This window comes from Pezoporus flaviventris, unplaced genomic scaffold, assembly GCF_033815535.1.
Source record: "Pezoporus flaviventris isolate CSIRO_AGI_PZ_B2104156 unplaced genomic scaffold, CSIRO_AGI_Pfla_v1 ptg000066l, whole genome shotgun sequence".
Taxonomy (NCBI): Eukaryota; Metazoa; Chordata; class Aves; order Psittaciformes; family Psittacidae; genus Pezoporus; species Pezoporus flaviventris.
The window spans coordinates 1305506-1319818 of NW_026892614.1; the positions used below are offsets into that span (position 1 = coordinate 1305506).

Sequence of the window (14313 nt, forward strand, 5' to 3'; positions counted from 1 at the left end):
ATTTAATTTATTTTCATTAGGAAGGAAGCTTTCAAACTCATTCACCATTTCTACTGCTGTATTATATTTCTTTCATCCTAGGGACTCTGCCTAATTCAATTGAGTTCAACAGTTTAAGCCTACCCACCCTTGCAGGGAGCCAGAAGGAGACAGAAAAACAAATGTTAACAGACTGACAAATTTTGGAAAATACCACATGCATCTGTGACACATAGGGCCAAGACGACCAAGTCATAAAAAAATCTAGCCCCCCAAAAAAGATGATTACATAGAAATCAATGTCACTGAGAAATAACAGACTTTCTGAGAAGCCAAAATAAGGGTGCTGGCACCAACTGTGATGAGGCCTGGATCCCACCCAGAACATCTTGGCAAATTACCTAAGTTTGGCAGCAAGTCAGTCTTCAGAATCAGACACTGCTCTTCCATACCACACAGACAAGCACTTAATAATCCAGAAATCCATTATCCATCCTCTGCTGTAAGTGGTAAACTGTATTTTTTCCTGCCTTATCCCAAACCCAAGAATACAGTCAGTAGGTCATGATTCCCAAGAGACTCTACTGTTCTCCTGGAGAATAACTAAAGTGCAGTAAGACAGTTTCTTGTGCAAGTTGTATTGGAAAGGGAAGACTAGGTTACCATCTGTTACTTATCATTATCTCTGCCTGCATAAAAGAACATGTTCATAATTAAATTACGTTTGAAGTTAAAACAGGGGGGAAGGAAGAAAAGCGGCTTAAGAAGAGCTGCTTTTGGGCTGCTCAAAGGAACTAGGATAAGACAGGGTTGTTTCTTTTTCCCCTGGTTGGGCCTAGGAGATGCCACCAAGAGATATTTATTCATTTGTAGGAAAGGTTAAAGTACCATCAATTTTCACTTCTCTTGTTACAGAACACACCCAGAATCAAACTATGTTTAGACAGATTGAGCAGGGTATAGTTCATGTTGATAAAGACCCAGTAAACATTGCCCAGAAAGTGGCACTGCAGCCCGCCTCAGGAAAGCTGAACTCCATTTAAAACCACTTAAAAAGGAAACTCTTTACAAATTAAGACTTGGTAATGAGGAAAATAAGATCAAAGGCAGAACTGCATGCTGATTATGAGAGAACTTAATTAAGGAAATTGTACCCATCTGCACAATGCTAAAATAGCATCATGTTTGTTTCCAGAATTACCAATATTCCTACTTCACAAGAAAAATCAGAATAGTGCCCAGGCTAGAGACATTTCATAACACTGTTGCCCATGTATTTTCCAGATCCTTGTCTTAGGTATTAAGTGCTTACAGCAAACTCAAGGTTCCTTGTAAAAATATATTCAAGCAAAAGAAGGTCTGAATGTCAGACTCTGTGTTTGGTTTGTGTGGCAAGGTTTTGATAGCAGGGGGGCACAAGGAGGGGTTCTGTAAGAAGGTGCCAGAAGCTTACCATGTGTCTGACAGAGCCAATGCCAGCCGGCTCCAGGAGGGACCTGCCGCTGGTCTGAGCCCACCAGTGTCGGTGGTAGAGCCTCTGGGATAACTTAGTTAAGAAGAGGGGGGAAAGAGCAACTTCAGCCAAAGAGAGAAATGAGAATATGCAACAAAAACAGCTCTGCAGAAACCAAGGTCAGTGAAAAAGGAGAGGAAGTGCTCCAGGTGCTGGAGCAGTCTGCAGTCTGTTACCACTTTTTCAAGAGAGAAAAGAGACTCCAGCATTAGTGCTGCCTAGGAACTTTCAGGTATGTCTTTTCTTTGTGGAAGTGTTGCCTCACTGGAAAAGGATAATTTTGGTCATTCGTATTGGCATTATGAATGACTGGCAGCTGTGAGCTGCATTACCAAGTGAGCCTTACAGTACCATGCACAGTATGCTTAGTGTATCACAAATGTATATATTTACTAAGAAATTAAAGAAAACATGGGAGGAATGCTCAGCATCAGGCCCTCAAAGTTTGAGCCTGTTAAATGTATTCAATATCACATTTGCAGAGGGGGTTGGTAATAGCAAAGAATTTTGTTGTTCTGCAAGCTGAATCCAGCCACTTGTTTCCTTCTATGGACATTATATGGCCTTTTAAAAGTATATTTATTTCTGGCTCTGCCTCTCCTGTATGAACACTCTCCCCAGGATTCTGTACAACTGATCCTGATCGCAGAACTCTAACAACAATCACCAGCAGGAGTTGAAGAGCAACGTTTGCTTGTCATGACCCTCTTCTTCAGTTTCTGTACAAGAGAGGAACCAAAAAGAAAACAGTGGTGGACTGTTTATTAATGCTTGATTAGAGTCCCAAGGAAGCCACATTTGGGCATGCAGCCAAACTTCAGCCTCCTAAGTCCTTGTGAGGGCTGACCAAGCACCAACAAGTATACGGATCCTCCTCTTTTTTAGGGTCCCGAGAACTCCTTCAGCACCTATTCCCTGCACATAGGGCTGAGACCTTACCGCACCTTCTGAACTGAACCACACAGAACTTGCATTACCTCCATGGGAGGAGTGCCCAGATAACACAGGAAGTCTAGTCAGGCATCCTCTGCCAATCCTGTCACATTTCCAACAAGAGAACATAAGTATACGTACAGTACAACTAATGTCACTCCTCCTTCTTAGGAGAACCATCACAAAATGAAAACACAATACCAGAGATATACTCCAAGTAAAAAAAAAAAAAAAAAAAATTTCAGCAAGCCTATTTCCTTAGATAAGTAAGGCCAATCATTACCATTCATATTTCATAAACAAACAAAATCAATGAGTGACTACAAGGGGCTTGTCATAAAACAGAAGAGTATGCTGGATTCTGAAAAATCTAGTAGGTGCAAGGCACATGCAGCTAGTCTTTGCTGGCACTGACTAGAGACATACTTTAGGTGTAAGCTTAGGCTCTTCCTGCTGGAGATCATTAGGATGGAACTGAAAAGAAAAAGACTGGTTCTGCTTCTTTGCATAGAGTCAAACAAAGGTTATTTAAAATGTATTTACTTATAGTCATCAAATCAGCAGCACCTCATGCAACAAATGATTAAAACTGTTCAAACAGGATATAGAAGTAAAAATGCTTTGGATAGAGCTATCAAAGCTACAGTCCTGCTGAATTTTAAAAGTATATTGCAACACCTTTTTCTTGGAATGTAGCTGCTGTACTTAAAACTGGGTGACAAATACTTTTTTTCCCCTGCCTTTGTATAAGGGGGAGAAGGAGGGGATATTTATAAAAGAAAAACATGTTTAAATTTCTTTGCTAATCAAAAAGAAATCTATATGCATCGTAAAATACAGACACCAACTTCAGAAGAGCTCAAAACCTTAAAAAAGTTGATGAATCCAAACAGAACTCCCGCTTTTCTCACACTATCTGCTCTACCTATCTATTACATACCATCCACTCTAATCCAGGAGCCAGACCACAAAAGTGCTGGCTCTCCCTCCTCTCCACCCTTTGTCCTCCTGCCCCAGAATTCTACCCTGAACCTCAGACAGCTTACCTGAGACTCGTACTTCTCTACAAAAAGTGCTGGTTTTGATACACTCTGTTAAACAAAAAACTGTCTTATAAGAGACATCCAACCTTAATCATACCACTTTAAATCAGCAGCATGCTGATAAGTCTAGCATAAAGTACAGTAGCATGCTGAATGAACCTTACATTTTTTCCTACTGAGTTTAAGGGCATTTGAGGAATCTTGTAAATTATGCCACTGAGCACTGCCCAGAGAGGGAAGCTGCATCGGAACATATCAAGGTCACAGCAAACCTTACTCAGCTCTCTCTCCCCTCCATGCCTGCCCTCAACTACAGCTTAGCGTGGGATCCTGACAGCAGGAGGTTCCCACTGACAGGCCTTTGACTTCGTCTCTCCATCAGTCCCTGGACTCTCAGCTCTTCTCAGGAACCCTCCATGCACTTTGAAGAAGAGAGATCCCAGGCATTTGCCTGGGGCTCTGGGAGCCGCTTGCCTCATTCCTTCTGAGGAAACAGCTGCAAAGTTGCCCTCAAAAACTCATTTGTGAGCTGCATTCCCTCCAAAAGCTTTATCAGCTGGCTCATTTAAAGCAGATTTTTACAGAGGGATGGGAGAGCTGGACTGGATGAAAGAACAGGATGAATGCCTTTAGCTATCGCAGGCACCATATCCTCAGACTCAAGTCATTCTTCACAAAGTCCTCAGTGAAAGCTTTTTACAGGTGCAAACACATAAACATGCAGGCTACTTTCTCCTTCTCCCCAACTCACCTTCCTGTCCCCAGAGTTACCGGAAAGTTACACATAATCTCTGCCTATCTAAGAAAATGCGAATGGCCACCTTTTCCTGCTTCTGTCTGTCTGAGAATTGACTGGAAAGACTAAAATGCTCCAGAGTCTAAAGAATTTATCAATCCAAGGCACAATGACACTGATGATGAAGAATATTGGGAAGAGGAGCAAAATTTTAATTATCTTCCCTTCTTAGGGAAAAACAGAAGGTGAGAAAGTCAAGAATCTTCTCAGATCATAGGAAAATTGTAAGAAAGGGGAAGAACTGTTACAGACCAGTATTAGCACAAAACCAAATGGGCATGAACTGGCTACGAACAAATTTAGTTTGGAAATTTGGAGCACATTTCTAAACATCACAGGATCATGGTAATTGAATGGCTTCCCAATAGGAAGCAACAGAAGCAAAGGCGTTTAATTTTGAGGCAGAGATTGGTAAATTTACAAAAGGTAAATTATCCTGCAACATAATTTCCTGCAACTACAGAAACGCTGTACTCCGTGACTCAGGAGATCTCTTTCAGTCTTGCACGGCTCATCTTCTGCTGAGCCAAGACAGGATAAATAAATAAATACATAGAATCCAGAGACGAGGTGCAATAAAGCCAGATTATTTAGCAAGGTGAGTCTGCTTTCTTTATTAAGCAAACTGATGGTGGTTTTGTAAATGGAGTTTGTCTACCTGTGGGGACTTTGGTAGTTTTGGGTGAAAATTTGGATCATAAGGAAGACTGAATCAGGAACAATCTATATACCTATGACCACCTGCAATGAGCAGTATGGAGGTGAAACCTCCCACCGATCACGCAATCATTAGACTAGACTGTGAGAAGTTATATTCACAGACCTGTATCCAGGGGCAAAGCTGTCAAAAGAAACTGTAAAAGGGGGTAGATAAGTGAGAAAATTAAAACAGCAAATCATTCATGAAGAATCCAAGTTAAACAAAGAAGTTTCATTTGACATGTGCAGGTGGGTATAGAAACAATCGTGTCTTTTTCAGACTTGACTGAAGTTTTACTGAAAAGAAGTCTCAAAACCATTAAAAAGAGTCAGGAGGGAGAAATCTTTTCACATTCTATTTCTATATTAAAAAGTCCAGGATAGTACCACCCTATTCTACACACAGAAGAAAAAGCAAAACACATGAAGTTGAAAAAGCATGAAAAATATAGTACTATAACATAAGAAGTCATCTGTGAACTCTCCTATAGCACATCAAATATCAGTTATTCATTCCCACAAATGGAGTCAGTGTTGATCCATAAGCTGCAGCTCTGTATTACACTTCTCATGCATTTAAGCCAGACAAACATTCCCAGAGGATAGAAAGAACCTGCTACAGTGAGTTGTGGTTCTATTTTGAATCACATCACAGCATTACAAATCACAGCTTCAGACAGTGGGATAAGGGACTCGATAAACCAAGTAGCATGATAACTTCATAGAATCATAGAATAGTTCATATATATCCCTTCCACACACATAGCCATGTGAAGAACCAAATCCCTTCAAACCGTACAACTACAGAGCAACGATCACTCTCCTACCTACATGTATCCATGTACCATTATTCACACAAATATATATTTATTTTATATTTTATATTGTTTACTACATACTGTTGTACAGTAATACTATCTAACCCTGTCCACACACACACCAAGACTGTTTATCAGTCTTGACCTCTTACATTTGATGGAGCAGAAGAGAACACAAATTTTTAATGCAAAAACATTCCTTTGGTGCTGGCTTGTTCTGGTGGTTTTTCAGCTGTGCTCCACAAAAGGTGGTCCTTGGAAGCAGTCACTAGACCTATTTAGTAACCCACCAGTTCCCTGTGACCATTATCCCACAAGAAACTCTAAGTGCTGAGAATGATACAGTGGTTCCCCTGTCGGTCTAGCATATTTTTAGAGTCAAAGTAGTTTATAAATTAAGTAAATATTTTGAAGGGCAAAAATAACAACCCACAACTTAAAGGCTGGATTGGAAAACTAGCCATATTGCAAGTAGCCTTTACTGGAACTCCAGTTCTGAGTCTGATCTTTGCTCTGGTTCCCAAAGAAATATTTTGAAAATGTGCAAGGGCATTAAAAAACAGCTTCCTTTAATAAAGCATTTACAGCACCCTGTGCAGATTAGCAAATCTATTTGAAATATGGAAAGGTTCCTGTTAACCGCCAAGTAAAGATGAGAGACAAGTCCTTCAAGAGAGTTCAAATATTGCTGAGGTATGAGATGCTGTATTTTCCTAAAGAATTTTGCACATTGAATGCCTGGCTATTAATACCATTTGGTTCTCAGTCTGAGAAAGTGAAAATGCAGCTCTGAGCTATTTTGACTGTCTGGGCCTTGGGACATGAAAGGAGTCAAAGTAGCAAGCATGGGCTTAAGTCTCCAAACCCTGACAGTCACACTTTCTTCTTCTTTCTCTATTACTCTCAAAGTCAAAGCTCTGCAGTCGTTGCCTTCTTTACAGCTAATTAAGGTGTCTTGAAAAGATAAATGAATCAGAGGAAAAAAATAACATGACTGGATTTTATATATATATATATATATATATATATATATATATATATATATATTTGCATTTTTCCATTTTAATTTCACCTACCAGTCAGCCACCTTAAGCATGACACAGGATGGCTGGCAAGAGCATATTATTGACTGAAAGCTAACTCGCCATTTGTTTTCAGGAGTTTTCTTAAGTGGGAAAAAAAAAAATAAAAATAAAAGGTTGTTCCACATGAATAATTCCCTGAAGGGCTTCCAACCCAAATGCTGCACAGTATTAGACGACGAAAGAACTGTTAGAGAAGTGAACAAGAAACAGAAAGTGAGAACTACCTTGCCAAGTTTCACTCTATAACCTGAGTAGTGTGTCATTAAAAAATAGCCAGCACAAAGAGTGAAAAACAGCTTCCAGTACAAATATATACTTTTATAACCAAGTGCTCTATAGACAGAAATAAAAGATTTTTTTTCTACAGAATTTGCTTAAAAGACAGTTTAAATCTCAGGAAAAAACATATATGCAAACATGAAAATACAAGTTTGTATAATGTTTAAAAACAGTTTGTTTAGCTGTTTTTTTGTTTTGTTCATTCGTTTTCTTAAATACAACATCCTGCCAAAACGAGTTTAGTCTGCGTTTAAGTTATTACACATCCTTGCAGGTACTATCACAACCTCTGTACCGCTGTCATATGGTCCCTCTGTTCCACCTCCCACTCTCAAAGGAAGTATCTGCAGTTCAGTCTTTGACTTCTGGATGAGCTTAATGCAAATTAAGCATGCAATTTTCCAAAGGGCCTGTGAATCAGGCAAGGAACGCAGAGCCTAAAAGCACAGGACTTGTGTAATGCAAGTGGGGTACTGAAAACCGCATCAGGTGATTGAATGATTCACAGGGCTGGTAATAGTCTACAGTATGCCTTCCCATCAGGTCACTAGGCTGTATCCATTCTGGTTAACCAACAAAACCATTCCCATTTCATGGCTGCTCATGTGAATTGAATTGATCAAGGCTGTCCTAACAAGTGAGCACATTTGCCATATTATTATTTGTCACTTAAAAAAAAAAAACATCACAAGGGCTTCTATTGGCATAAACAGATTACAGAATACGCCACCCCAAATCTAACCAGTCAGGCCCTTGTCAGTAATATGACAATGCTGTCCAAAAAAAAAAAAAAAAAAAGAGATGTCTAACAGAAAGATGCTGGACAAACTGCAGAGGTTTGATCCTCTGACCCAACCAAAACACACAGCTAGAGAGCAGCACTGGGGAAGCCAACTCAGCCATGGCCCAAGGCATCACTTGTTCTGTGGCTGAACAAAGGGACTGTGGTCTTCCAGGGCTGTCAGTTTAACAGCTTTCACCCAAACTAAATGAATTTGGCTTTTTTAAAATGAAAACAAAAGAAATCCAACGCATCAAGGAAGCTGTCCAGGATTTTTAGAAGATAATAATCCTTCAGCTTACTGAGATCTGTGGTTAATAAAGAGATGTGGGTGCCAAGAGGTAGCTCAGCCCAAGTTGCCAGTGTACCTTTCTATTCATGAAAACCCAGCCTTTTAGCACACGCAAATTGCGCACATTTCATCAAACTACTGTTCATTTTATGAAAGTACCAAATTGCCAGAAAAACAGGGGTTTTGCTTACCAGAAGATAAAAATTGAGCCTTTAGCATGTTTTCTTCAAAAAAGTACCCTAACAAAAAATTATCATTTTGATGCAAATACTGAAGCTTTTAGTTTATTTTGTGTCAGTTCAGCTGCACTAAGATGTATTTAAAAAAAAGAAAAACAAAACATCATTCATCCCCTGCATCCCTGCATCTTTCCATCCTGTAGCTGAAAGTGTATACTAATGCCCAGCCTTCTGTAAAAGGCCCAAGCTGTCAACATGACAGTGTAGCACCAGTGTAGGCATGCACATACATGCACATACACAATATTTATAAAACTGCTGCTGTAAGGGATTTGGTGTTTATTTGTTTAATTAACTGAAAATGGTAACACAAAAGCTTTTCATTTGGCACAAGCTCAGGTTTCATGAACTGCTGGAAAAGATTCTCTTGGAGAAATGAAATTAGTGTTTCTCCATATACTTTCTGTGGATTTCAAAATAAAAACAACTATATGATCATGCCAGTTAGCAGACAGATATAGGTAAAGTTATAGGTCTTGATACATCTAGAAAGAGCCTGCAGAGCTAGACACACAATCTGGCTAATGCTTCATGTTGGCAAAATGACACAACACCCCACTAAAGAAAAACAAACCCCCAAACCAAACATGAAATGTAAGCGAAAAGAACTGAAAAGGCAGTTGCAAAGGGTGTCCGTAGCCTACCTGGTGCACCTGGATGTTGTGTTATACACCACATGGCATAAAAGTTCATTATTTGATGCTCCTGCTCATCCACATTTCTCACTATGTCAGGTTTCTCAAATAAAACAATGCATGAGAGCAGGAAGCTAAAAATGATGCAGACTTCAGAACAGGTTTTGCTCTATACTCCACTTTAAAAGTCAGCAGTTGCACTGTGAATCAACTATCCTACCACGCCTCCCCAAAGGAATATTTGACAGGATGGTAAGCAGCAGACCTGAGTATAAAACCTAACCTTTCCAATGAAGGCACACAAAAGTGCAGCCCATACTAAATAACAGTGCTGCCAGCAGCCACTGTCTTTTCTTCTCATATGGTACATTTAAAATCCATGGCCTCTTGAATTTATCCAATCATAAAAAAAAAGAAGGGGGAATCTCAGCAGGGCCTTCTTTAGTCCCTAAGAATCTAGAAATTCCTACCTCTTTTCCCCATTTCATGCTCCAAAACACAGCAACTTGATACATACTTTTGCTCAGTGCTCAGAAGATTATTTCACAGGTTTCAGGGTGTAGCAGAGAACAAAAGGGATTTCACCATTGCTTTGATTTACTGGCTGGCAAGGTCAGTGCAGTATTTAAATTTGATTATTTAATGATATATTAGGTCACTACCATGTTTTTATAAGTATAATTAAACTGGTAGAGTGACTAAAAGTTTTAGGCTTTTTTTATACAGCCTTCTTGTTCATTATTTTTTACATTTAAGAAATAATATTCTCAATAATGGATTGAGATCAGAGACAGACTGAAGTTTTCCACGGATTCTGATTAATCTGGTTAAGAAAAGAACTTTGTAACTACAGGTAAGATGAAGGAACAACTCAGTCATCAACTTTCTCAGATACAAGATGACAGCTGTATATATGTGAAGACAGAAAGAAATTAATTCCTTGGAGGATGCTCATGCAAATGAGCATCGGCTAATAGTCTGGAAGAGTTGGGACTAGCTGCATACAGGGATGTACTCCACCAAAATTGTTCTTTGGGGAACACATTCCTGCAATAATTCATTTCCATTTCCAGCTTCAGAGCTATTAAGTCTTATTTGCTCTTCTTCACCTTCCCTGAAAGTCAACATTTTTTGATGTTGCACAGGACAGCAACTTGAGAGATCACCACTTATCCTGATAAACATATCTTTTGTGTAATGGAAAATGTGGCATTCCAAATGATTGCAAAAGTAGAGACAGGAAAATAAATCAGACATAAAAACAGATCTATCACTTTTCAGTGTAAAAAAATTGTCCATGAAAGCTGTTATGAAAGAACAAGTCAGGTTACTATACTGTCAGCACAGTGAGCATTTGATATGAAACTGAGGTTTTAAGTTGGAATTCTGCTTCTGTTATATAAAGCAAAAAGAGGCCTTATATACAACAAAGAATAAGACCACATTCAGCTCAACTATGTGAGTATCACAGGCCTTCATAACCCTTGATGAAGCCATCCTGCACTACATGAAGCCAGAAACTTCCTCAGGGAAATGATTTTGCAATAGGCTTTATGAAGCAGACTATATAAGATGCTCAAAGATGAACTAACAAGAACGTGAAGTTCTGCAAAAGACCAAAAACAACATTAGAAACTGACCTGTCAGTAATCTGTTGAGTAACTATGAGTCTTGCCAGAGCAAGACTCTCTCAGAGGGCAGTGTCAGTGTAAGCAAGTTGTAGACAAGTGCTCCAATGCACAGAATTAATAGTACTGCCAACATCATAAGTTATCTCCTGGCAGATAGAAAGAACAGTCTCTAATGAAAAAAGCTATTCAAGAAAGCTCCATTTCTTTAACTTGACACAAATATAGATGGAGGATTTCTTCACATTTTAAATATCACACACATGTCATATTAAGCTCACATTTTGGAGACTCTGCAGGAGTTAAGTGCATGACCTCAGCATCAGCCACAGACAGACTTACAGTGTGGATTCTGAGGTACAAAGTAACTCAAAGAAAAACACTCAGGAGCAAAATAAAATGCATATTAAAGTGAATTTCCAAACAACATAGTACAAATAGGATCAGACACATCAAACTGTCTCTTCCATTTGTGAAGCAAAGTTTTTAATTTGAAACGTCAGCAAGTAGAACTGAACTAAAATCACTCTACCATATTAAACATGTCATGCAGACATGAAATAGATTGGGAAATGTAACTGATAGAGCTTAGCTGAACATCAGTGACAGTGGAGGAGACACACTTTTCAGTAAATAAATTAGCCTTGTAACCAGGACAATCATCTGCTAGGTACAAAACTGTTGCAGGGCACATAGATGATGATAGCTCTATGATTCTCAATGCACTTGCTCCACTGCCCAGGGGTTCAGCATGTCCTGCACAGCACACGGGGGACAGCTAAGTAATCCCAAGTAGTCTGTTTATAGGAAAGTGAAAGAGAGTCCTCAGTAAATTACAGAAGCAGGAGTTGGACATCTGTCTAGTGCCTGCTAGTTCAAAGACGAACTGAAGAGGGGAATCTTTCCTCTAATCTAGAAAATCATTTCAAAGGATCATTGATACCTGGATGTCAAATGGACTATAAGGAGTACAAAGAAATGGCTATTTTTATCCTCAAAACCTATTAATATCCCAAAGATGCACTCCCTCATAACTGTGTAACTGACTCTTGCAACTAAGCTGACTTCCGCTCACATACTCCACTGATTCAGCAGAGATAGTAGCAGTCTAAACTTTTCAATGAGGTGGGAAAATTATCAATAATTGGGAGTTTGAATGACTACATTCCATATGGCCATTCAGCTCTCCTAATCTGCTTTGCCCAGCATGTCCATTAAGGGCCCAAAACCTGCAAATCTTTCTGCATGTGGTTTGTCAGTTACAGGAATAAAGCCAGACAGAAACACCTTGTTGTTCAAGGCACAACCAGAGCCCCAAGTCAGAACAGAAACAAGTTCTGTAGTGGTTGTATCAGACAGGAACTTAACAGCTCTGATCCTTCTCCACTTACAATAGAACTGGACCACTTAAAATAATACTTTCATTCCTTTCAAAGCCTTTGAAACCTAAGTTCCTACTCCACAAAGTGGCAGAATGTTCTTATACCCAACAGGGTATGCATAAGCAAAAATACACACGCAGAGGTAAGGACAGTCTATTGCTGTATTCTCTAACTCTTTTTTATATATGGGCAAAATATGCCACAACTATCAGCCTCTATCAGCCTCTATCAGTACCAGTAGTGGTACTGGGATTTCCGTGAAGAAAGCTGCATGTCTGCCCCTTCCCTTTCCCCAAACTACTTCACAATGTTCTGTTCAGTCATTAGGGTTTACAGGTTTTACTATTCAGCTTACAAATCTCCAATCTCTGCTACATATCCATACTGGATACAAGGAATATGTTCCCATATCAGATGTCTAACTTGACAGTTGGATTGCCTGCAACTTGATCAACATTGAGAGTTTTTCTTCACCTCCTACACCGAGTAATGTGTCTGTCAAGCAATTCCATGCTTTCCTTGCCTTTCTCTATCCATGCTGACCCCACAACACATTCCAGAAAAGATAACAGGGTCATCACCAGGCTTTAATTTCTAGATCTGATTAATATTATTTAGATTTTTTTTCTTTATAATTCAGATAATCTCTTAAGCAAACAACCTCTACAACTTAAGGAGATATAAATTAAAGACATCGACTAACTGGATGCTAATGCTAATGCTGCAGCATTCGGCATGTGTGAACAAATTCTGCTTTAATGATTTAAAGTATCGCTAGTCGATCTTTCACTTGAGTTTTTAACAGCTCCCTGTCCCAGGGAGGGTTATCCCAGGTGCAGCAACGTCGCCCTCTGTCCGAAGCAAATAAAATGGCATTTACTGCCTCTGCTAGTCCAGGGCTGCCCGTGTATTTAGTTAAACAAACATACACGACACTCGCTCGGCAATACTTTGGCATCCAGATTTTCACTGATAGCACAGTTTTAAACAGATTCTTATTCCTGTTGCACACATTCCAGTCGGTTTTAAAACTGTTTAACACGAGATTTGTTTTCACTCTGGAAAAGTAAATGACAAGTCACTTCAGTCTTCTTGAAAGTTTTTTTTGTGGGCTCCCCCTTCTTTAATCCTCTCCTTGAAAAAGTCAATGACAACTCTTAGCAGCTTGCTTTCCCTCCACATACAAAAGCACTTGCTGGTTTCCCCTTCCCCACTCCTGCAGCAAAGCGTCAGTGTGGAAAGACGATTTAAAAATAGCACGAACACTGACAAATCCTCAGGGTTTTTTACACTTTTATTTTGCCTCCATGTTTTCTCAGCTGCTCTGCTTACAAGACAATTAAAAAAAAAAAAAACCACCAAAAAAAACCTACTGAAAAAAAGACAAAAAAAAAACTATTACAAATTCAGAGACTGGGAAACTGCAGCCCAAGGAGGAGGATGTAACTTTAGTTTGACTTACCAGTTTTATCCAGCTGTATACTTTCCTACTTGCTTTTTTTACAGCAGCCGAGCTCCGTGCTCAGGACCGTCCACCCCGTGCGAGGGAGCCAGGCAGAGGGCTGATCCCCACGCTGATGCTGCTGAGCGAGTGGAGTCGGGGTGGCTGTGCCGGCGGCTCCTGCTGCTGCTCCTGCTGCTCCTACTGCTGCCGTGTGCGCTCTCTCGGCCCCAGATCAGGAACTGCTTCCCATTCCCCAACCCCACTCGGCGCTGTAGGCTTCGGGAGGCAGGGCCGGCCCCTGCTACTGTGCTGCGTTTTCTTAAAGGGACAAGCTCCGGCCCGCCGCCGGCCAGGAGCCACCAGGGCTGCCCGGGCCGGCGCCTGGAGCCGGGGGTAATTGCCCTTTCCAGCCCGGGCGTAACCACTGCAGGATAGGCTTGGCTCCTACGCGCCTTGGCAACAGGGCCAACGCTCCTCTATAGAGTTTTCATTAAAGGCTCTCAGGTGTTGCGTTGGTTTTGGTTTTACTTTTTATGCTAGTTCTGCTTCCTTCGCACCTTCTGCAGCTAGGCGGGAATCACCGCGCCGCGGAGGAGACGGCAGCAGCGGGAGCGGCCGCATTTTTCCCTGGACCGCGAGTGCGGGGCCCCTTGTGGGGCTTGGTGCAATCCCTCCAGCCCCGTGCCCGGTGCTGCAATTGGGCACCGCTCCCTTCCCACAGCCCACGGCGGTACTAGGGTGAGGGATATCCCCTGGCAACCCGGGTC

The 14313-nt window shown here is 40.6% G+C and overlaps 1 protein-coding gene across 2 annotated transcripts in view; it reads right to left on the bottom strand.

Annotated features, from left to right (window-relative positions):
• Positions 1–13898, bottom strand: part of DAAM2 (dishevelled associated activator of morphogenesis 2) — a 172396-nt gene extending 158498 nt beyond the window's left edge. For both annotated transcript variants that reach the window (XM_061470898.1, XM_061470897.1), the window contains exon 1: positions 13565–13898. The gene's annotated coding sequence lies outside the window, so the exon portion shown is untranslated. The remainder of the gene's footprint in view (positions 1–13564) is intronic.
• Between the last annotated feature and the right edge of the window lie 415 nt (positions 13899–14313).